The 24,835-nt window shown below is 42.6% G+C and overlaps 1 long non-coding RNA gene across 1 annotated transcript; it reads right to left on the bottom strand.

The window, feature by feature from the left end:
- Positions 1-1,618: 1,618 nt before the first annotated feature.
- Positions 1,619-24,588, bottom strand: LOC117803546. Its single transcript, XR_004627501.1, has 3 exons — positions 23,986-24,588; positions 18,219-18,277; positions 1,619-1,740 (listed from the first exon to the last, which is right to left on the bottom strand). It is a non-coding gene; the product is annotated as an uncharacterized LOC117803546 (long non-coding RNA).
- Positions 24,589-24,835: the final 247 nt, after the last annotated feature.

Raw genomic sequence — 24,835 nt, 5'->3', positions numbered from 1 at the left:
CTGAAGAGTATTTTCCTAAAATCCTAAAGGTCTCAAAAAGAAGAAGAAAAAAGATTTTTATTTTCCTAAACCACATCTTACAGGTCTCTTCAAATGATGGTGCCTGCTCAGTAGTTCTTTGAAGTCTTTCAGCCTTTCAGCCTGTCTTCCAAGGCTTTCAGGGAGAGTCAAAAGGGAATAAATATCGTGTGGCCAACAGCTACATGCACCCCAACCACATCCCACCACGCACATGTGCGCACCTCTCTTCCTCTTCTCACTGCCATTACCACTAGCATTTCATTCTTTTCTTCAAATGTACCTCTCCCCACCTCCACACATTCACTCTTTAGAGCTGGAAGAGACCTTAAAAATTATCCAGTCCAGGGGCATCTGGGTGGCTCAGTCAGTTAAGCATCTGCCTTTGGCTCAGGTCATGATCTCAGCGTCCTGGGATTGAGCCCTGCATCGGGCTCTGTGCTCAGCAGGGAGTCTGCTTCTCCCTCTCCTTCTCCTCCTGCCTGTGCTTCCCCCCCAATAAATAAATAGAAGCTTTAAAACAAAACAAAACAAATACAATATATAGTGGCAGTTTGACCTAAATCCCCTATACAACAGAGAACATATTCCAAAGCTTCTTCGGAACAAGATACAAAAATTTCAAGAGACATGGCAAAACTGGTCATTCAACTCATATCTCCCTGTCTGTGTAGAGTGTGTAAGTCATGGGTTGCTGGTGATGAGAGGTGAGTTCTGGAGAGAGCTGGTAGGGTTCTGAGAGCTCCTCTTCCCCTCCCCAGGGATGCCTGCCCCTCTTCTCCTGTCCAGGGAAAGTCCCTCAACAGGACCACTCACAGAGTTCAATTTGTGCCCCCAGCAGTTTGGGAATGTGTTTTAAGGACACCTGAGCAATCTAAAGAGTGAGGGCCTTGCTGGCTTTCTGTTCTAGCAGAGGGGCGAAGGAGAGGCTGTGGATGTGTTGGGACTAACCCGCATTAGGGGCAAAGGATGAATAAGTGTGTTCTATGGACCCGAAGCAGAGTGTGCATCTGAAAGAGGCAGCTTGGAAATGTCTTAATTCCATCCACGGGGACTCCCCGGGAGCTGTTTGGCTACTCCTTCCAGCAGAGCAGTGCCTACATAAGGCACAGTTCAGTTCGCACAGGCGATAATTTAGGTAACATGCCGCTGGGAGATGTGGTCTATCAGTACCCCGACTTCTCATTGTAACAGCTCCCCACTCCTTCCAAAAAACCCAGGTCACATAATCTCAGGTCTCTATCCATGAATGTCGGTTGCCTGCAATCCTTTTGGGTCCAGATAGACAACAGAAATCACCCCAGTTGCTTCTAAGTAGACAATTATTTAATGCAGGAAGGAATTCAGTGGTGAAAACAATTGCTATGAGGGCCAGGAGGGGGGCAGGCTCTCAATGGGGCCTCCAGGGATGACTCAGAGGACAAGACCAGCTACTAGACTGCTGCCCTATGGGCCTGATGGAGATGCGGGCAGGGGGTGCAGGAAGCCACGCTACAGCCTATCACCTCCAGGAACAGCAGTTGGGATGTGGCCGCTGCAAGCATTGGCTCTGGAGCCATTTTACACTCACTACAGTCACAGCAGCAAAAAAAGGTGCCATGCACACTGCATACTCATTCTCTACTTACTCAGTCCTGAGTTCAAGTCTCGATGCAGGCACGTGATCCATAAAAATGACGTCTTCAAGAGAATTGGGTGAATGTGTTTTCAGCTTTCCGGCCTCTAAAAAAACCCAGAGAAGCACAGCAGGAGAAGGTCAGACAGGTTCATGAGCCCAGTCACTGCATCCCCCACACCTTCTCTCTTTCTCGATAGACTCTTTGACTTGGTGGATCACACTCTCCAGCAGCTTCCCAAAAAAGGATGCAGAACAAGGAATGTTTTGAGAAATTTCATGTCTAAAATATTTTTATTTTACCCTCATGTTTACGTCATAGTTTGCCGTACTGTTTTGTGGTTGGAAATCATTTTCCATCAGAATTCTGAAGACATTTTGGCATTGTCTCCTAGATTCCAGTGCTGCGTTTGAGAAATCCTAAACATTTTCATTCCTAAACATTTGTGTGGAAACAACTGGGTTTTTTTCTCTCTGGAAGCTTTTCTTTCCTTATGTCTGGTTTTATAAAATGTTACAATGATGCAACTTTCTCTTTCGCTGTGGGTTCTTTCATTATGGATACTCTAGCTTTTCAATATGAGGATTTTTTCGTATTTGTTTTGATTTGAGAATTTCCTTTTCTTCACTTCTTCATTCTCTTCCTGAAATGCCTAAAACTTGGATGTAAGATCTTTTGGATATGTCTCCCGATTTTCTTATTTTCTCATACTTTCCATCTCATTGTATCTTGGTTTCCCTTCTTAGATTTCCTGAACTTTATCTTTCAATCTTTCTGGTGAATTAATTTTTTTATTTTTTAAGTAGGCTCAACCCTGGGCTTAAACTCACAACCCTGAGATCAAGACCTCGGCTGAGGGGCGCCTGGGTGGCTCAGTTGTTAAGCGTCTGCCTTCAGCTCAGGGCATGATCCCAGGGTCCTGGGATCAAGCCCCACACTGAGCTCCCTGCTCTGCTGGGAGCCTGCTTCTTCCTCTCCCACTCCCCCTGCTTATGTTCCCTCTCTCACTGGCTGTCTCTCTCTCTCTCTGTCAAATAAATAAATAAAATCTTTAAAAAATTTAAAAAAAAAGACCTTGGCTGAGAGCAAGAGACAGCTGCTTAACTGATTGAGCCACCCAGGAGCCCCTTTCCTGTTGAATTTAAAATTTTTGCTATTATCCTTTAATTTCTGAGAAGTTTTTGTTGTTGTTGATGCCCTCTGATTATTTTCTCTTTACAGCATACTGTTTTTGTTTCATGGATATGTTATTGTATTTTCTCTCTAGTAATACTATTTTCAAAGTTTTATTTTATTTTTTAAAAAAGAGTCACTTATTTTAGGAGAGAGAGAGCGAGAGCAAGTGAGCAGGGGGGAGGGGCAGGAGAGGGAGAGAGAGTCCCAAGCAGATTCCCAGCTAAGCACAAGCCCCACGTGGGGCTCCAAGTCATGACCCTGATATCACGACCTGAGCTGAAACCAAGAGCCGGTCGCTTAACTGACTGAGCCATCCAGATGCCCCCAGAGTTTTATTTTGGTCCTGGCATTGTCTGCTTCCTCTGACTTCATTTTATTTTATCTAGTGGTTTGTTTTGGCCTCTGAATTTTCATGCTAGGTTTCAGCTTCCTTAATTCTGCTAAGTGAATTACCAAGTGTTCAACTATTTTTATTTTCTAAAGTTTTCTTCTTTTTGTCCTGGTGGGTTTAAGTCTTTCTTTTTTGTTAATCTTTTTTTTTTTTTAAGATTTTATTTATTTATTTGAGAGAGAGTGAAATCGAGAGAGATCACAGAGGCAGAGGGAGAGGGAGAAGCAGACTCCCCACTGAGCAGGGAGCCTGATGCAGGGCTCGATTCCAGGACCCTGAGATCATGACCTGAGCCAAAGGCAGATGCTTAACCGACTGAGCCACCCAGGTGCCCCCCTTTTTTATCTGTTTACTGTATCATTCCCCAAGGTTTTGGAAAGGAACAAGGATAAACATACATTTCAATACACTGTATTTTATTTATTTATTTTCCAATACACTATATTTTAAAATAACTTCCATTTGATGTGTGAGGAATGAAGATCTAGGGAATGAGGTGCTCCGCCCAAGGTCCAAACACTAGCTTGTGGGAAAGACAAGCTAGTCCTTAGTTCTTCTGATTCCAAGGTTAAGGTTACTATCAATGTCTGCTTTACCATTCCTTCTCTCCTACCACTAGCACTTATAACTACCTGATACTCTTCCTGTATCACTCATTCATTCCTTCACTTCCCAAACCCATCTCCATGCTGTATAAATGGCATAACTAGAATAGGGCCTGGCACCGAGTAAGCAGTCAATATTTAATTACCGAATAGATTAATGAAAAGGTAGGTGACCTAGACCTTCGATTTCCCACCTCTTAGGATTATGCTTTGAGGGAAGACAAGCTCTTCTCCAGGTGATGGCTGATGAGAGGATTTCAGACATTTTGACTTGGGGGTTGGGAAGATAATATCTAACCTTCTTTGTTAAAAGGCAGAAAACAGGGTGGAAATTTCATGGAAGCATGAAATTTGAAGACAGAGGTAGGTCTCAGTGTTGGGTTCAAATCCCAGCTACCTCATAATTTGCATAGCTTCTTCCTCCTTTTCAAAAGGTAAGAAAATTTGAGTGTTAAAGCCCCAGATCAATGTATTTTTTCAATTTCTTTTCTCTCTCCCCTCATAATTGTTCTCCCTTTTTGAAGTTCTGTGGTGTCTGCTTTTGAAGAAAGGAGGCATTTCTTTCTCTGTCTACATGGGTTAAGAGCTAACCATATTTTGTAGAACTTGTGTGAGTCCTCTCCCCAACAGGCTAGAAAAATCATTCTTTATTGTCTTGGTATTTTTTCTGTAAATCTTCAGAGTATGCTCACTATAGTGCTTAACAATGCTTTGGCTTTTTATTAATAGTAGACATAAATTCTAACCTTTAGTGCTTTTGGCCGAAGACTACAAGAAGATAGTATAGCAAGTAATTACATTTTACTTCCAGCCTTTATTTCTAATTGGTCCATTACTTCTTGGTAACTTAATAAAGCTAAGAATAAAATCTTTTCAGCTTACTGAATAACTCTTTTTTTAGGTCATATAGAAATTATTATTGAGTTAAGGTTTTATTCTGGGAAATGCCAGACTATGGTAGAACTCCTAAAATGTTTCCTTAAAGGTTAGGTAGACCAAGAATACGTCCCATTGGATTACTCTTGGCCTCCAAGTATTTGAGTATGTTTCCTAGAACAATAAGGTGGGTGAGGTACTTTCCTTCTGCTATTGCATCTTGGCTACACACGGAGGCAGTGCAGTCTAATGGACAGATCCAAGGTTGACACACTGACTTTCACATCAGGGATCTGGTGTTGACCAGTCGTACGGTTATGCTCACTGGCATACGTTATTAAATCTAAACTCTGTGTGTCCATACATAAAAGGATGCTTTTCAAATTAACAAAAGAATATTGTACACTTGGAAGGGCTGCATCCACCTGATATTCACGGATATTAAGAAATCACTTCTGAAGGTCAGACATGCATTTTTTGCTACCTCACTATACATCTCCATCTGGACGTCTTAGAGGCATTGCAAACACAAGAAGTCCAATGTGAAATTCATTATTTTCCATTTCAGACTCGCTCCTCTCCCTAGATTCCTCAAGAGGAAAAAGCCATCTATTGGATGTTGCCTTAAACAGAACCCAGAAGTTAGCCTGGAGTCCCGTCCCTCTTACCTGTGGAATCCTACCAGCACTAAACCCTGTAGATTGTACTCTATAATATGTTCACACTCTGTTTCTGCCTTTCTGTCCTTAGTGTAGGCTCCTGCTATCTTTGCCTGGACTACTACAGTTTCTGCCCCCTCCTATCCCTCACACACATTACTGTCCCCACGAGCATGACATTCCTATGCTTCCTGGTGTCACAACTCTTCAGGAGGCATCAAGCTCTTGAAGGAAGGCATGCTCCTGCTGACCTTTCTGACCTTGTCTTTACCACATCTCCAACTGCCCTCTGCGAGCCAGCCACACCCAGTCTGTTTGTAATTCTTCTCCTTTTGCCGCAACGTTCTATTTCTTTGTCTACCAAACCCCCACTTTTTAAGAAACTGCCTTTTTCATCTCAGTAACATCATTGCCGATCTCCTGTTACCCTCTCCATGCTGCCTCTTGCCTCTTGCATCAAGAACCTACCTCTTCCTTTCTACTTCCATAGAAACTCCTATTCAACTCTGAGACTTGATCCATCTGTGTTGAAGAGCCAAGAGTGGAGTCAGCACATCTGGGTTTGAATGTATTATTTATTAACTGCGTGACATTGGGGAATTTATATGACCTCTCTAAGCCTCAGTTTCTCATTCTATAAAATGGGGATAATAATAACATGGTAAGCACATAATAATAATAATAATAATGAGCATTATTATTATTGCATCATTTTACTTTATTTTGATTGGTAATTAATATGTCTGGTTTCCTTCATTGCCCATGGGCACGTGAAATCAGAGTATCCTTAACTAATTATTAAGCAACATTAACCAAGCACTTTTTTTTTTTTAAACTAAGCACTTCTTATGTGTATACATCCACTCATCCACTCATGTAATCCTCCTAATGTTCTGTCTGGATCTAAGTTGCCTGACTCCTAAATTCATACTATTTTGCCAAACAGCCTCCTGGTTTTAATAGCAACCTGTTTAAGTTCTTCCAATAATTCAGCAGTTCCATAAAAATTCATCAAACATACTCCCATGCTTGGATACAAGGTAATTATTTCCAAATGTTACTTTGTTGCTTGACATAATGTAGAAATGGGATCAACCCAGTTAGAATTCAGGGATTCATCAATGAGTAGGTTTGAGAAATACCTATAAACTGTTAGTGAATAATTAGGATTTAAGCATATATTTGAATAAATTTGCCTTTGTCTATGTGACCACATGATTCTAAAACAATCAATCAAATACATTAATCCTATTAACTTGGTCAACTTATTTTAAAAAATCTAATTAGTTAATTGACTCAGGTAGCTAGCATAAGTGATTTATTTCCCCATACATAAATATGTAATTATTATGGATAACTTCATCTTATCCTTTCTAGAAATTTTGTATTCATTATTAATGCAAATATTTGTACACAAATACTTTTTTAGCCTTCATCTCGCGTAAATGAGGAATATACATTTAACTTGAAAACATCCCAGTATTTATCTCTCTTGATATGTTATAATTTCCATTGGCAGAATTCGTGAAAACAGGTTTTGGTTGGTATTGTTCTTGCTTTTTCATGATTCTTTAGTAAATTTTCAATATCTTATATATATATTTTTTTAAGATTTTATTTATTTATTTGACAGAGAGAGAGACAGACAGTGAGACAGGGAACACAAGCAGGGGGAGTGGGAGAGGAAGAAGCACGCTCCCAGCAGAGGAACCTGATACGGGGCTGGATCCCAGAACCCTGGGATCATGCCCTGAGCCAAAGGCAGACGCTTAACGACTGAGCCACCCAGGCGCCCCTTCGATATCTTATATTTGTCTGAATACTGAGAGATAAACTTCTAAGATAATAGTCCTAATCATCACTCGTTTTACGTGTTTCCATTTCCTGCATGGACATCTGCAGTGTCTTTCTGTCAGAGGGGAGCCCCAAAGGTGGAGTGACAGCAGGTGGTACATGCCATGAAAGGACTCACCAGAGGCAGAACAAAGGAGAGAGAAGTTTGTTGAATACTGCGCAGGGGAGCAGCGGGCAGGGCAGCAGAGGAGAGGCTGTCTGTCCAGAGACACTGGGTGGGGGCCACTTCTAAAGAGGGAAGGTGAGCAGCTATGGCAGCATATGGAATTCTCCCTTTTTTAGTCACTGTGCCTGGCTGTAAGTAGCCCATGTTTGGGGGGGGGGGTCCCCTGATGGGCCTGTCTGTAGTCGGCCAGGGGGTTCGCTGTGGTCCTTTCTACATTCCATCGCTCAAGCCTGTTTGCCTAAAAGCAGCCTCTACAACAACCATCAAATGTTCTGGCTTCCACCAAAGGCCTCTCTTCCTCTCTCCCTCTAAGTGAGGGCATTTACTAGGTTCCTTCCTTTTTTCTCCATCTACATTCTCATCCTCAGGGAATTTCGTTTGGTTTCACTGTCCAGTTACCACGGCTACACCAGATCTCTTTCTCTAGCATCGTCTTTCCTGTGTATGTTAAACAGGCCCAGACATGACCCCCAGCAAACAGAGCTGCCCCTTGACACTTGCAAATGAAACCCATTCTCTCCCTCACAACTGTTGATTTCTCTTCAGTCCTTTCTTAGGCTTTCTTTCATCTCTTCTTCCTTGCCAATCGGCAACTTCTATAGGTTCTGCCAACACCTCCTTTGTTTGGGTTCCTTCTTTTGTATTCCTATCACCACAATTCACGGGGGGACCCTGGTACCAAATCCCTGCAGCAGTAATTACCTTGTAATGGCTTGTTCACTCCTGTCTTTCTAATGTGTTCTCCGGGATCAACCTTCTTAGTACTCAGACTGCTCAAAAAGCCTCTTAATGACTGTCTGTCCAATGAAACCGAAACCACTTGACCTCAGTTCAAGGCCCTTCCCGGTTTGGTCCCAACCTACGCTTCTTTCCTCATCTTCTGTTTCGGGCTGAAGTCCCCTCTTCTGTCCAGGCTCTTTCCTTATTTTTCCATGCTTATAGGTAATACTCCACTTTGTACCTTGATTCCAAATGCTGTCTTACTCATCAACTTATCCAAGGTCCTAACTGCAATTTAAAGCTCAGAAAAATAGCCTTTCTTTCTCTTTCTTTCTTTCTTTCTTTCTTTCTTTCTTTCTCTTTCTTTCTTTCTTTCTTTCTTTCTTTCTTTCTTTCTCTTTCTTTCTTTTTTCTTTCTCTCTTTCTTTTCCTTCCTCTTTCTTTCCTTTTCTTTCTTTCTTTCTTTCTTTTTCTTTCTTTTCTTTCTTTCTTTCTTTCTTTCTTTCTTTCTTTCTTTCTTTCTTTCTTTCTTTCTCTTTCTTTCGTGGAAGTTTTTTCTGATTGAAACTAGGGCCGTCTCACCTAATTTCGAATCCTTGTTGAATTTATGGCACTTGACGTTCAGTGCCTCACTTTGTCAGTTAACTTTTATTGTATACGCTTTATTTCCCTAATATATTGCCAATTTCTCGATGCCAAGGACACATATACATAATAATACATGTATTAATGTCTTGAGCCCAAGGATCATATACATTAAACCAAAAACTGGGATGTACAGTCTGTGAAAATAGGACAGTACCTATGGGGAGACAGGACTGTGATTTGAATTCAGAGCATGCGGGACTTGTGGAAAATCTACCCAAATGTCACATTTCCTAAGTTCCTTTGGTTGACACATTGAAGTTTGTTTTGCAACAGATGGATTTTGCAGGACAGTAAAGGCAATGTTGTTTGGCATACGGGAGCTGAAAGTTGAACTGCTCTTTTATTTTATTTTATTTTATCTGAGTTAATAATAAAACAAGTAAATCAAAGCATGGAAATCAAACAGATTAAACCTCACAATATTCTTAGCTGATTCCTTTTGACAAGTGTTTAAATTATTCAGCTATTCTGAATTTATTTGATTTTAATTATTTATAACAACACTGTAGTGCATTAGTAAATGTCCTGAAGAGTATTTTGTAAAAGTAGGTAGCATCTCAGAAATAATATCACAATAACTCGGCCATTTAATTTTTGCTGACAAGTGGGTTGAGCCTGTGAGGATAATTGTAAGGAACATTAGGGGACAGCGCTTATGCAACTGATACAGGATGGCACTATAGTTACCCTTTCGATCGTGCTACTATAGTTTTTCGATACTTTTCAAAACTGTCAGCAGTTCAATAAGACTTTTAGTTCCTTCTTGAGCTTAAAATATCATCTTTTTATGTACTCAATGCCATATGCCCAAATTTCTCAAGTGCTTACCTACTTACTTTTTAACAGCAGCACTTTTAAATGACGTTCCATTACATCCTAAATGTCCCAAGCTCTTCTCTTTCTGCTGCTGCTTGGAATTTTTCAGAAGTGCATCAGTATTTGAACAATAATGCAATATTCCATAACGCAGATTTTACTGGAACAACTCTAGGTGATTAATCTACCTTCCTCATGCGTTTTCCCCCTTCATTATTTTCCCTTGACATTTTCCATAAAGCCTCCTTATTTATTTTTCAGTGAGAATGAGATTAGTATAAGGAGGGTGAGAGCAAGGCATTCCCCGAAGTTTGTTGCCTTTGAAAGCAAAACCAAGAAGAATCAGTGCATTAATTATGTAACTCCTGCAGGGGATACGACCACAGGACTATCCTCTTGCAGACACACATTGCTAATAAACACTGCGCTTAGACTGTAGTCCTACTGCTGGTAAATACCCCAGAAAGTTAAAACCTTCAGCACTATCCAAGATGGAAAGACATTACATTTCACAGATATAAATATTCCAGTTACTAGAGAGATGAAATCATATCTTGGTAAATATTTCAGGAAACATCTCTAACTGTTAAGTATATTTTTTAAAAAATCGACAATAGCTAGGTTGTTACAAGATGTGTGTGGTCAAGATTTGAAAGGTAGAGGTGAGGCAGAGGCCATCTGTCTGTTCGTTCTGCTGTTCAGGACGGATAGGGACGATCTCGGGGTTTTCCTGCCACAGAGATCCAGCGTCTAGTTGCTCGCTAGAGGCAAACAGAGGGTCACTACCCTTACTGGGATGACTGATCTTGATCATCAAGGAGAAATAGGGTTCCTGCTATACAAGGGAACAAAGAAAGAGTTTTTCTGGAATTGAGGGAAGCCGTTGGTTTGCGTCTTATGTGCCAAGCCAGTGGTAAAAGTTAATGGAAAACTCCCTTCCTAATGCAGGCAGGACTTCTCAGGAATAAACAACAAATAAACTCGTACGTAAGAAGCATTGACTACGCATCAAATACTGTTTTTTCTCTTACATATATCAACTCCTTTGGTTCTCACAGTATTACTATGATGTAGACACTTTCATTATCTGTTCTGCAGAGGCGAATACTGAGGCACAGGGAAATGAAATAACCTGACCAAGGTCACAGAGTTAATAAGTGGCAGCGCTGGGCTTCGAATCCAGATAATTCCCGACCCATGCTCTCCGTGACCGCATTTTACTGCATTCTTCACTTGGCTCATCCGACCAGGTCAGACCCAAATCAGCTGAGGTCCAGAGAGCAAAGGGAGCGCTGAATGAGTAATCAACAAGGAAATTCTAAATATCAACTGCAATTTTATGTCCCATAACAGAAACGAGACCTGTGAGAGCAACCCAGATTTGTTTCCTTTCCATGTTACATGTCGTAGCAGATCCCCTTGGCGGCTGCCTCTGGTTTTAGGAGCAGTTGTGGGGGGGACTAATTTCCCTGGTGGACAATCCCTTTGCAGGCTACAGTGTGTCACTTCAAGTGTTTGTGTTTTCTGTGACACTGTGAAAGTTCGCTTCACCCATGCACAGGGCACCCCAGACAGAGAAGAGGGAGTGCCCTGGGGCAACTCTCCACCATGGCGGGGCGAGGTTGTTGGATAAAGTCCCATCTCTGACCTTGAGACGGTCAGCTCTGAGTTGTATTCAACCTCTTCCTCAGAGGAGTTCCAGTGGGATCAGCTGCACCTTGTCCACAGCGGTCACCAGCTTATAATGGTGCTTTGTCATCTTTCCCCTTTCCCGTCTCACTCAGCCCCATGTCCTATTCCTCCTTCATGAGGTCACCTCCCAAATTAATCAGTGCAGCAAGCCCTTGTCTTGGGTTAACATGTATATACTTGAACCACTTTCCTTCATTTTTTCCCTCTTCCTTTTTTCCTCATATTTGTATAGGATGTGTTGGTGGTGGTTAACTTCAGAATTTAGCCACTGTTATAGAACACAGACTACGGCTGGACAAGAAGAGGAATGACCATCACCCAGAGATCGAGGCCGTGACTCTAGCACTTGGATGTACCCTCCTCCTGAGAGGTTTTGCACGTCTTTTTATCAGCAAGGACAACTGCACCACGTGAGACGGGAACAGGTTGTTTTGGTCTTCCCCTTGTTTAGAAGTTTAAGTGTGGGTACAAGTGCGCCTAGAGAGCGAGCAGCCGAAGGACTCAACTCTGGGGAACATAATTTATGATTTACCTCCATCCCCAAGGCTTCTGACTTGGCCCTATACCTTGGAGTCTGCAAAGTGACACACTGCACTTCCCTTGTATTGATGATTATTGCTGTGATAGTTTCCATGAATTAGATACACTTGTGATGTCAGAGGGAGGTGAGGTGAAGGCCATCGGTCTGCTGTCATGTACAGTCACGTGTCCAGTCTCTCGCTGTGCCGATAGCAAGAGACAAGGCACGGGGTATCCGACAGTCCTGAGTGAGCTTACAAGCAGCAGCGGCTTCCTCATCCATTAGCTTCCACAGTATGTTCTAGAGGCAGCCTCTGTTTCTCCACCTTCCTGGCTGTAGCAGATGCTGGGGGTCCTCCGTTGGGCTAGTTCTCTGTTCTTCCTAGAAGTTGTCCCCAGAGAGCAGACCAGAGTCGGCTTCTCTAGGCATTCCAAACAGTTTATGTAAGTGCCTAATACCAAATCCTCGATTTATATCCTTTTATGTTTAAAACAGTTCCCAGTGCTGTTTCCTGAGGGGAAAAAATAGAATAAGACATGTCTTTTGGGGCACCTGGGTAGCTCAGTTAGGCATCTGACTCTTGATTTTGGCTGAGGTCATGATCTTGGGGTCGTGAGATCGAGCCCCACGTCGGGCTCCATGCTCAGCAGGGAGTCTGCTTGTCCCTCTGCCTCTGCCCGTCTCCCTGCTTGCACGCTCTCTCTCTTCCTCTGTCTCAAATAAATAAAATCTTAAAAAAGAAAGAAAAGATGTCTCTGTGCCGTACCATCTTAGGGTTATTACTGGGTCAAGCTTCTCAGCAGACCCGAGGGTCTAGCCCTCAACTACTCCTGCCTCCTCAGGGTGATGGCACTGTGAGATCTGGTCTAAGTTAGCTCCCTTTATGATTTCTGTTCTCGACTAAAGCAAAACCTCTTTTCGAGAACGTTAGGCCAGGAGGCATATAAAAAATAATCTCTTTCAGCACCCTTGTTGTACCTGAAAAATGTTTTTGTACTGTGTGTTTTTGTTTGGTTTCCTTTTTTTTTTTTTTAAGATTTTATTTATTTATTTGACAGAAAGAAAGAGAGGGCACGAGAAGGGGGAGCAGCAGAGGGGCGGGAGAAGGAGAATTCCCGCTGAGCAGGGATCTCGTCACAGGACTCGATCCCAGGACCCTGGGATCATGACCTGAGCAGAAAGGCAGATGCTTCAACGACTGAGCCACCCAGGCACCCCTGGCTTCCTTTTTATTTACTTCTGAAATTGGGTATAACTTACAGTAAAGTGCGGGTGAAAGTGTAGCTCCATAAAGTTTCTCCATATGTATACATCACGTAACCACTCCCCAGATCAAGATACAAGAGAGTTTTTAGTAGCCCAGAAGGTTCCATCATGTTCTCTCCTAATTGATACCTCCCCATAGGGAGTTAGTTTCCCAGGGCTGCCTTACAGATTGCCACAAACAGAAATTTATTCCCTCCAGTTCTGGAAGCTAGAAGTCCAAAGTCAAGGTATCAGTGACGCTGGTTCCTACTGGAGGCTCCTGGGGAGAAGCTGTTGCAGACTCTCTCCTAGCTTCTGCTGGCTGCCAATTGTCCTTAGAGATCCCTGTCCTGCAGCTGCCTTATTGAGCTCTGCCTTCCTCATCACACTGCCTTCTCCATCCACATCCCTCGGTCTCTGTGTCCAAATTTCCCTCTTAAAGGACACCCATCATTGAGGTAGGGCTCACCCTAATCACCATGACCTCATCCTACTTACTACATCTTCGAAGATCCTATTTCCAATAAGGTCATGTTCACAGGTACGGACTTAGGACTTCGAGGTATCTTTTTGGGAAACTCAATTCAACTCCTAACACCAGAAGTAACCACTATTCTGATTCCTGTCATAACAGAAAAGTTTTACCTTCTCGGGCTTCTTGAAATTCATATAAATGGAAGCCCAGAGTAGTTCTGGCTTTTTTCACTCTATATACGTCTGTAGATCCTATGCCGTTTCACATATTAGTACTTTGTGTTTTTCCCAGGCAGTATAATATTCCATTGTACAGATTTATCTGTCCTATTGTCAGTGGACATTTAGGTGTTTTCTAGAATCTGGTTTTGCCAACAGAACTCTTCTGACACCAAGTTTGTAGATTTTTTCACACCAACAACCAACTCTCCCACTCTCTGGACACCAACTGGGTGTCCTACAATCCAGTTCAATTCTGTTACTAAGTGTCAGGAGCTAGCACAGACCCCACAGAGTACGGACTCAGCCTCACAAGACTGCCCTACTTCAGATGCCAATCGCAAGTCAGGACCACCCACACTCCTGACCAGCCAGCTGTAAAGTCAGAGGGTTCCCGTGACCCCCTCCTCGGGTTTGACAATTTGCTAAAAGAGCTCACAGAACTCAGGAAAATAGTTCACTTGCTGTTACCTATTTATTTTAAAGGACGAAACTCAGGAGCGGTCAAACGTGGGAGATGCAGAGGACAAGGTGTGTGGGGGGGGCAGGTAGGCACAAGTCTCCACGCCCTTTCTGGAAACACCACCCTCCAGGGCCTCCTTGTGTTCATCAACCCCGAAGCTCTCTGAACCTCATCATTTAACGTTTTTATGGAGGTTCCAATAAGTAGTCACAATTGATTAAATCACTGGCGATTGGCAATTAACTAAATTTCTAGCTCTTTTCTCCTTCTTGGAGGTCGGGGGGTGGAGCTAAAAGTTCCAACCCTCTAAACACATGGTTGGTGTTTCTGGCAACCAGACCCCAATCTTGAAGACTTATCACATTAGGATAAACTCAGATATGGTGGAAAGGGGCTTATTACGAATAACAAAAGATGTTCCTCTTACCCCTGTCACTTGGGAAATGCCGAGGGTTTTAGGAGCTCTGTGCTAGGAACTGGAACCAAATATGTATTTCCTCTAAGTCACAATATCACAGGTAATACTGATAAAGATACTATGAACATTCTTGTGTATGGATATTGATGCAGCCACGTGTTCATTTTCTTTTGGGTCTACACCAATGAGCGGGGGTGCAGGGTCATGTCTGGCTTTAGGAGGTATACAGTTTAATGAAGTGGTTGTATTTTGTACGTTCTCATTAGCAGTATACACGAGTAATAAGAGTTCTGGATCCTCATCAATATTTCACATTGCTATTTAAAAAACAGCACTTCTGTTGGGTGTGTAGTGGAATGTTATTGCCTTTCCTTGGTGACCATTTGGATATACTCTCTTGAGAAGTGCCTGTTAAAATTATTTTGCCCCTTTTCTACTTGGGTTATCTTTTTCTTCTTCAATTGTAGGAGTTTCTATGTAATGTGGGTATGAGTCCTTTGTCAGATATACATATTGTAAATATCTTGTCCCAGTCTGTGGCTAGTTTTTTTTTTTCCCCTTAAATTATCTTAATGGTTCAATACTTTTATGTTATAGATTAAGTAAATGCAGAGTTCCATCTCAGGCAGTGTTGTCAATTGGATACCCTGAACGACCCTATAAACTAAACAGATAAAACATAAAGAATATAGACTCATTTAAAATCCGTTGCTGAGCTGGAAGGAAAGGAACACCTCTGCAGAGGCCTCCAAACTCAGAGACCCTGGAAACTAAGAATGCCCTAAAACCCATTTTCTCCCCTGCTAAATCCTGAAGGTTTAAGTGTAAATGTTAAAGTTCAGGGCATGCTTAAGGTGAGTGGCCTGGTAATAAGCCTCTGAATAAAGCTGGAGGCTCCAAGAACTATACCTGAAGTATAAGTGTAAATGAAAAATAAACCCCATCCTGCAGAAAGGATCAGAAAAGAGTAGCTTTCTGTTCTGAACTTGAGAAAGTATCCCTATAAGAGTCATAACAGAAGCTGGCCCTTATGAGTTATGTGGTTCTAATTCATGCTATCTGTGTGATTTAAAAAAAAAACAACAACAACAACCCTCCAGCGTAGAATGTAATTTAAGGTGGTCCCGATGAAGGGTAGTTGGAAGAAAGGCAGGCAGGCACAAGGGGCCCCCACTGTAAAAGGAAACCACCCTTAAAAAGATTTTATATCACCCTGGAAAAGAGCCCATCACCTTTTCCTATGTGATAGGTGGATGACAGGTGCAAGGAGGGTTAATCAGATTATAACAGCCCACCAACAAGCCCATAAAAACCCCTAGACTTAGAAACTCCAGTGGCAACCCTTTCAGATCCCCTCCCTCTTTAGGAACTTTGTACTATCACTTTGCTATTGCTCAGTAAACTTTGCTTTGCTGCCCACCACTCTTCTGTATGGTCTACCTCTTCATTCTTCAAAGTGGCATGACCAAGAATGGTGGGCACCGAAGGAGAAGAAATCCTTTAATGGTTCCAGTTTGATGGGCCCCCCAGGTAGAAGTAACTCATCTTTGAGGGGAGTCAACTCCAATCTAGATATTAATGTATTCACAGATAATATTGCAAAGAAAACAACAGTTCAAGAGAAATAAGGCATTGGGGCGCCTGGGTGGCTCAGTTGGTTAAGTAGCTGACTCTTGATTTCAGCTCAGGTCATGATCTCAGGGTCTTGGGATCGAGCCCCATGTTGGGCTCTGTGCTCAGCACAGTCTGCTTGTCCCTCTTCCTCTGCTCCTCCCCCATAAGTAAATAAAACCTTAAAAAAAAAAAACCAAAGAAGAGGGGTGCCTGGGTGGCTTGGTCAGTTAAGCATCTGCCTCCTGCTCAGGTCATGATCCCAGGGTCCTGGGATCAAGTTCCGTGTCAGGCTCCCCGCTCAGCCCCTCCCCCACTGCTTGTGCTTTCTGTCTCTCTAATAAAAAAAAAAATTAAAAGAAAAACAAAGGAGATACAATCAAGATATTTCAGACAATCAAAAATAGAGAGACTTTACTATCAAAAGACACAGTCTAAAGGAAGTTCTAAAGATGTTAACTCAAGTGGAAAGAAAAATAAATTCTTGATGGAAGATCTGGCTACATGATTTTGGGGTCTCCGTGCAGAGCTCTGAAAATGCAGGGCCCCTTGTTAAAAAATTATTAAGAATTTCAAAATGGCAACAACAGAGTAGGAAGTCAAGCATGGGGCCCTTCTGAGCAGGGGGCCTGCTGGGACTGTACAGGTCCCACACCCAGGAATCTGGCCCTAGGTATGTCTAAACAATCAATGACTGTATGAAACAATAATAAGTGTATCTATTTTGTCGGGGGGGAGAAATTAGAATTAAATTACTAGACAATAGCATGAAACTTGGAGAAATTATTATTCTAAGGTTCTTGTATCATTTAGAAAGAGGATTAACACTGATGAATTTCAAAATTGTTAAGTTTGCATGTTATACTAGCTAGGGCAACCATAAAAGAACAGACACAATTATATAACTTACAAGTAAATAGAGGAGAAAAAAATATAGCCAATCCAGAAGAAGGCAAGAAAGAGAAGAAAAAGTACCATTAAGTGAGACAAGCTGAAAACACATGGTAATTTGGTATAAATAAATCTGAATATTCCATTAATCATTCTATGTGTAAATATATTAAACTCTGATGAAAAGACAAAGATTATCACATTGAAAAGCAAAACGAAATCTAGCTACATGCTATTTCAAGTGATGTATAAAAATTGTTATTATACAGACATATTATTGAAAGAGCTTCGTCTAGGCCATGTTTGAGATGCCTTGAAGATTTCCTAGTGGAAATGTCCAGTAAGCAGTCAGACATGTGAATTTTCAGCTCAGAGGATTTCCACACCGGAGATTTAAAAAATTGGGAGTCGTCAGCCTATGGATAGTATTTGAAACTATGCAACTGGACAATAAGAAATAGCTATGGGTAATTACAAACTTTAGGTTTCTCCAGATGATTCTCCCCTTCTTTTTTAAAATTTTTATTTTTGTTCAACTGCATGTCTGTTTCCTCTTCATTGGCCCTTAAGTCCTTATTTCAGAGGTTGGACGACCTCAGGAAAAAGGATTCAGGCAGTAGCATCTGGAAGAGGTGAAGGAAGAGGAATCCTTCAGTTCTGAGCAGAAAAGAGGGCATGAAGTGAGGGCTGGCTGCAACTAAGGAATAATCCTGGAAAAAGGTCATGTTTCAAACTCTTCTTTCCTTGCAGAGATAATAAGGTCCTTTAGGGTTCTGTATAGATCTTCTCTATTAAATTTTAGACCATCTGAGGGCAAGAACCAAGTCTTTACATTTTCCCTGCCATGTACATGGGTCCCTGATTATAGCAGGTGTTCTAAAAGTGTCTGTGGGGGAGGGAAGAAAGGAAAGATGGAAGAAAAGGTAAAAATATTTTTCACGCCTCGAATATTGCTGATCATATCTAGAATTGTGGTCTGCACATAATTTGCATTCAACCAATACCTGGTTGATTGATTTACGATATTCCCTATCATAAGATAATGGTTTTGATGTTCTCCAAACTTGCCATCTAAGCACACAGTATTATTGATTTACTCTGCTTAATGACAAATAATTCTGACATTTTCATTTTCGGTACCTTGTGTCCTTCCAGCAATTCAAATCGAAGAGGGCTTAACACCAAGATTCTTAGAACACCTGGGAAAGAGAAAAGAAGGAGGCTTAGCTAGAACAAGACGGCTATGTGTCTTTGTGGGCCTCAAGTGCAGTGGCAGTAGGATGCCAGGAACAGGATCTTTTAAAATAAGGGCTTTTTCCTCCAGCTCTATTGAGACAATAATTGACAAATAACATCGTGTAAGTTTAAAGTGTATAATACGATGATGTGACATCCATATGTAGATATATATGGTAGAGTGATTACTCCCTTAAGGTTAGTTAACACATCCATCACTTCCCATGGTTTCTTCCATTTTTGTTTTTTTGTGGGGTTTTTTTTGTGAGAACATTTAGGGTCTATTCTCTGAGCAAATTTCAAGCTTACAATTCAGTATGGTTAACTGTCGTCACCAGGCTGTACATTAGATCCCAGAACTTGCTCATCTTATAACTGAAGTACTCTGACTGACATCTCCCAATTTCTACTTCCCAACCCCCAGTAACCACCGTTCTACTCTAGTTCTATAGTTCACCTTTTTTAGGTTCTGCATATAAGTGAGGTCATGCAATATTTGTCTTTTTCTGTCTGACTTATTTCACCTACCACAATGCCCTCAAGGTTTATCCATGTTGTTGCAAATGGCAGGATTTCCTTTGTTATGACTAAATAATATTCCATTGTATTAAAATAAGGCTTTTTATATAAGGGCTTTAAGAGGAATTTAAACATAGATTGCATTTGTGAAAAGTTCCCATTTACTTTTCATGAAAAGGACTTAATTTAGCTCTGGATTCAAAGAGCCTTTTTTTTTTTTTTTAAAAGTAGGTTCCACACCCGGCATGGAGCCCAATGTGGGGCTTGAACTCACAGCCCTGAGATCAAGACCTGAGCTACAATCAAGAGTCAGATGCTTAACCAACTGAGCCACCAGGCACCCCTGGATTCAAAGAGTTTTAAATATTGATGTGTGCATATTGAAAATGTTTCTTCTTTTTGATCATGTTGTAGTTCATTATGAATATGGCATTTTTAGTTTTCAAATATGCCTCATAAAATAACATGATATAAAATCTTTAACACTGAGAACCACAATCTTGTGTTTTTAGATTGATGAGAATCAATATGGATGTGACCGTAACAGCTTTTATTAGACAGTATGTTGTATTTGGTGAGATTTACAAGTATGTTTATTTACAATTATTTTTACAAACAAGGGGAAAAAGATATGGAGAAGGAGGCTCATGTGTGCTTTTTTAAATTGGAGAGAAACCTATTGCCTGACGTCAGAGTCAGTTACTACCATGAAGAACAGGGGCAAGTCCCTTAATCTTTCTGAGCTTTCATTTACTCACTGAAAAAACAGTGCTAAAAAGCTAATAAGAGCTAACAAGCCTGGCATTTTGGAAAGCATTTGTGGCAGACTCTACTTTCCAAAGATGTCTGTAACAGTATCTCCCATCCCACAAGCTCTTTCCTGTGACTTCCCTGTGATGCGTCAGGTGGCAGGTGTCTTAGCCTATTCAGGCTGCTTTACCATAGACCGTGTTCCTTAAACAACAAGCATTTATTTCTTTGATCTGGAAGCTGTTAGCCTGAGAACCAGGTGCCAGCACGGTCATGTTCTGGCGAGAGCCCTCGCCTGGGTTGTAGACTGCTGACTTCTCATTGTACCCTCACACGGCAGAGAAGTGAGCCAGCTCTTTGGCCTCTGTTCATGAGGAGTCCACTCTCACGACCTAAATTACTTCCCAGAGACCCCACCTCCAAACACCATCACACTGGGGATTAGATTTCAACATACAAATTTTGGAGCGGCACAAGCATTCAATCCAAAACAGGGGTCCTTGCATCTAGATGGCCTTGTGATTATAATGAAGATGATGCTATGTGACTTTTGATGTTAGGCCATAAATGGAGATAAGAAAACAAAACAAAACAAAACAAAACAAAACAACAACAAAAAAACCAGTCTTTAACATTTGGAAGCTGGCCTGGAACTCACAGCTAGGCCATTTTTCGTTTTCTCTTATTGGACATAAACAATCTCACAGAGCACCACCCTCAGACAGGACTGCTCTGAGACCATGATAAAACGGGACAAGCAAGGCCAGTTCATTACTTTATTGAAGCAGAAACCAGGATCATTGTGCCACTCACAAAATACCAACTCTCTTTCTCTCTTGGCCAAAATGAGCGGCTGCTACTTCTTTACCAATTGCAGTTTTATCCCCACCGTATTCAGCCCTCCGTACAGATCAGATTTATTGACTGAGATACCAGTCAGAATTGCATCCAGTCCAACAGCATTCAACCCAGGGCAAATCCCTGCTTCCTTACATCCTTCCTCAAATCATTCAACCAAAGCGCAATATTCAGCCCTATAATAGCTTCTTTCTAACATCCTCTTACTGAGAAAGCCAATGGTTCTCCCACGGGGTTTGTTCTCCCTTGATGCAAGAAGTAATAAATTCAACTTGTTTAACTGCATGCATATTCTCGGTGGTCTTTGGCTGGAGGATATTAACAATGTTTTGGCTTTTTTTCTCTTGGGACACTAGCTTGTGGGGGGGGGACCAGTTGCTGTATAAGCAGACTAACTATCCCAAAGTCACCAGGCTGTGAGGAAGCCCAAATTAGCCCACCACAAGAGACCCCATGGAACTAAGTGAAGAGAGAGAGGCTGGTCAGTCCCTTGCTACTCCAGCCCTACCTAACTCCCAACCACCCCCCAAAACTCCCACCTTCCAGCTTCAACTATCTTTGGACTGCAACCGCATGGAAGACCTTGAGCCAGACCGCCTGGCACAGATCTTCCTAAATTTCTGACCCACAGAAACCATAAGAGATAATAAAATGATTATTGTCTGAAGCCACTAAGACTTTGGGTGCTTTGATATAGACAACAGGTAACTGGAACAGAACTGAAAACATATACGAGGTACCCAGGACACAGTAGGTGCTCAATAAGTGGTAGCTGTTTTTTTGGGTACTTGTAAGAAGTAAGGCTATTCTGTGCAAAATCTCCCAACAACTAAATAATTTTTTTTAAAGTAAATTTCCTTGACAAAACCTTGTGGATTGACGCCCACAGATCCACTCAATATATGTTAATCCTGATACTAAAATAATAAAGACTGACCAATAATCTTCAGGGAGGGGGATGAGCTCATTTTGGAGCAATGCCAGAGCGATACTATTATTGCTACTCTTTGAGGAGGACCTTCTACTTAGAAAATATATTTAACTCTGCCCATAACTTCAGAATCCACATTGGTGTTGACTACATTTCCTGACCTCATTTTTTCTGTGGGGGGTGAGATGTTGAGCCTAATATGTTTTTAATTAGGATTAACATGACCTGTAGAAAAAAGGTCTGCGTTGCGTATCTTTCAAGTTGCAGAAGTAGCATATGCCCACAGTAAGAACACAAAATGAATATGTACAGTGCAAGGACGTTTTTCCTCCCTTACCCTCTCCTCCACCTCCCCCCATCACTCCTGTGACTTAAACAGTATCAGTAGCCTGGTGTACAGTCTTCCACACCTTCTTCTTCTTCATATGAACAGAAGCAAGAATAAATACATGCATACAGATATACACCTATAAAGATACTTAGTTACTTAGTTGCTGGTGTTTACTAAAACAGAATCATATTATACAATTATTCTGCAAGTCTGTAACTTGCTTTTTTCACAGGACAATATATCATGATCTCTACCAGTTAGTTTTCTCTGGCTGCTGTAACAAATTGCCACCAATGTACTGGCTTAAAACAGCAAAAGTTATTCTCTTACAGTTCTGGAGGTCAGAAGTTCGAAATCAGTTTTATTGGACTATAGGTGAGGCTCAAGTCCACAGTGCTATTTCCTTCTTGAGGCCCTGAGCTTCTAGAGGCTGTATTGACTCCTTGGTTTTGAAAATGTGGTGCATTTTCAAGGTGCATTCCCCCAACGTCTATTACAGTGTCACGTCCCTTCCACGGTAAATCTCCATCGGCTTCTCGCTCGTCAGGACACTTGTGATTATGTTAGAGCCCACCAGACGATTCAGGATAATTTCCTCACCTCAAGATAGATGATCTAATCACATCTGCAAATTTCGTTCCCTATCCCGTAGATGTTGCTTTTAGGCCACAGGCTGCTTGCACAATGGGATGTAGAGAGGGCCCATAGCTCACTGAATACAAACAGGACCATCTCAAAATACCTGTAAGCCCTAACTGACCAACAGGTTACTGACACCTGGACACAGGTACCAAAAAAGGAAAATTCCCTAAGTTCCATTCCCATACCTCCTCACCTTCCTCCTTTAAGTACAGGCCCCACCCACTGCCTCCTGGCAGACGCTCTCCTGTGGTGTTTGGCCTATCACACCCTTGCCCGAAGCTCCCTTGCTGTGAATTCCATGAACTTCTCCCTCCTTTGTTCTGCCTCAGGTGAATCTTTTCATCGCCAGTACCACTGGCCCCACCCAGTCGCATCGCCCCACATTTGGGGCCGCCATTCCATTGGGAGAGACACCACATATTTGAAGGAATATTCTTAGGTTCTAGGGATTAGGAGCTGAATATTTTTTGGGGGTGTTATTCAGCCTGCCCGAACATTAAATCTACCTTTTAATCTCATATTTAGACAGAACACACACTTTTATATAATAGGGACTATATCATACACGCTGGAGTGGTTTTTTTAAGTGTGGATTTTTTTTTTCTTTTCTGTATCCCTTAACTTTTCTAAAGTTACTTGTGTTGACACACGTCCTACACTTTTGTTCATGCTCATGTAACTATATACATATTGTCAAATAAAAAACAAATCTAGGGTGCCTGGCTGATCAGCTGGTGGAGCATAAGACTCTTGATCTGGGGGTTGTGAGTGCAAGCCCCACATCGGGTGTGGAGATTACTTAAATAAAATCTTTTAAAAAATTTGATTTAGGTATGGAGACTATTTGAAAGAATTATTGGAGGGGGAAAGGGAGGATTGTTGCAAAAGGGGAAGGGGGACTCTTCCCTGCTTATGAAAAAGAGGAATGAAAGGGTGGCTTGACTGAAGAGTAGATCAGAGAATGGTCCTGAGGGGACCATATTCTCAAGAGGGGCCTATTAAGGGTAGTTACACTGGGCTCCTGCTGAGGTGGGTCAAAGTTCCCAGGCCTGGAGGAAGAAGAGGAATTTGGCCAGTTATCGATTATTTTGTTCTGAATGGTCAGGGGGGAAAAGCAGTTTAGCCATCATTTATGAGGCAGAGGACAGGAATTTGGAGGGTCCTCGTCTAGCTTTGTCCTAGGTGAAAAAGAACAGCTCTGGGTCTTTATCTGAGTCATATGGGAAGCCTGTTTCTTTGCAGCATGCCACTTCTAATAATACCAAAGTATGGGGGAATTTTTTTGTTTAGAGAAAGCATGGGGGGGGGCAGAGAGAGGGAGAGAGAGAATCTTAGGCAGAATCCAGGAGCCCAGTGGGGGAGCCCAGGGGGCGGGGGGGGGGGGAGGGGGGACCTGAGATCATGACCTACACCCAAATGAAGAGTTAGATGCTTAACCGACCAAGCCACCCAACATGGGGGCAGTTCCTAACCATTACTATCTTCCAGGAACATAGGGCTCAGGTGAAATTCAACACTGTCAATATATAAGGTTTAAAGGGCTGTTTGTTTTAGAAAAATGAGATTACATTAAACATAATTCTCTATATCTTACTTTTTTCACTCAAAAATAGCAGAACTACCAACTCGTTTGAATTTACCTTTATTTTGCTCTTTCTTCGCACCCCTCCTCCGTCCTCTCCCCACTGGCCCGGGGAGGGAGGCGGCTAGAAAGAGAAAGGGTCCCACACCTTCTCTCTTGTCTTCTGGGGCCTTCTGTCGGCGAGGACCGGGAACTTTCCCACCACAGGTGCTGGGCCCTCCTCAGTCCGCAGAGGCATCGCAAGGCGTGGCCCAGGCGCCGCGCGCCGTGGCTGCGCGCCAGCGGGCGGCGGCGGCGTGCGTGGCGCGGGCACCTGCCGAACAAGCTTGCTCACCGAGGAGGCACCCCACAAAGACGTGTTGCAAAAATCCCTGTGGGATTTTACCCAGGTTTTGCATTGAACAGAAACAGCACGAAATTTAGCGTCTTTAGTTTTTTTAGCTGGGAAGTGTCTTTCGTTAAATTAGAGGGAGGGAGGCCGGCCGGCGGTCAGGGGAGGAGTCAGCCGGCTCTTTCCAGTTAGCAAAGTTCAGGCGGCTGCAAAGTCACTGCTCTTTAGGTTCGGACGCGCTGGCATAACCTCGTATCACCTCGTGAGCTGGTTTTAAACAGGGAGCCATAAAACCCTGAAATGCATGTGGGGTGTCACCCATCCCCGAGGCTCGACTGCCAGCGCGGGGGGACACAGTGTCTGTTGTCCTCCAGCTCCCCGGGAGGAGCCAGGTTGTAGTCTGCAAATGTCTGGTCCGGCCCCAGAGGCCTGACGGCGAAGGACTGGCGGCCGCCGAGGGCTGAGGAGGGAGCACGCGAGCGAGCGAGCGCGGGCGCGCGGGCACGGGGCCGGTCCCGCCGGCCGCCCAGGCGCCGCCCCCTGTCTTCCCCGCCCCGGCACGTCGGGGGGTTCCGGG

This window comes from Ailuropoda melanoleuca, chromosome 8, assembly GCF_002007445.2.
Source record: "Ailuropoda melanoleuca isolate Jingjing chromosome 8, ASM200744v2, whole genome shotgun sequence".
Lineage (NCBI taxonomy): Eukaryota > Metazoa > Chordata > Mammalia > Carnivora > Ursidae > Ailuropoda > Ailuropoda melanoleuca.
Note: the sequence above shows the minus strand (reverse complement) of the source record. Positions and strands in the feature narration are given on the sequence as shown.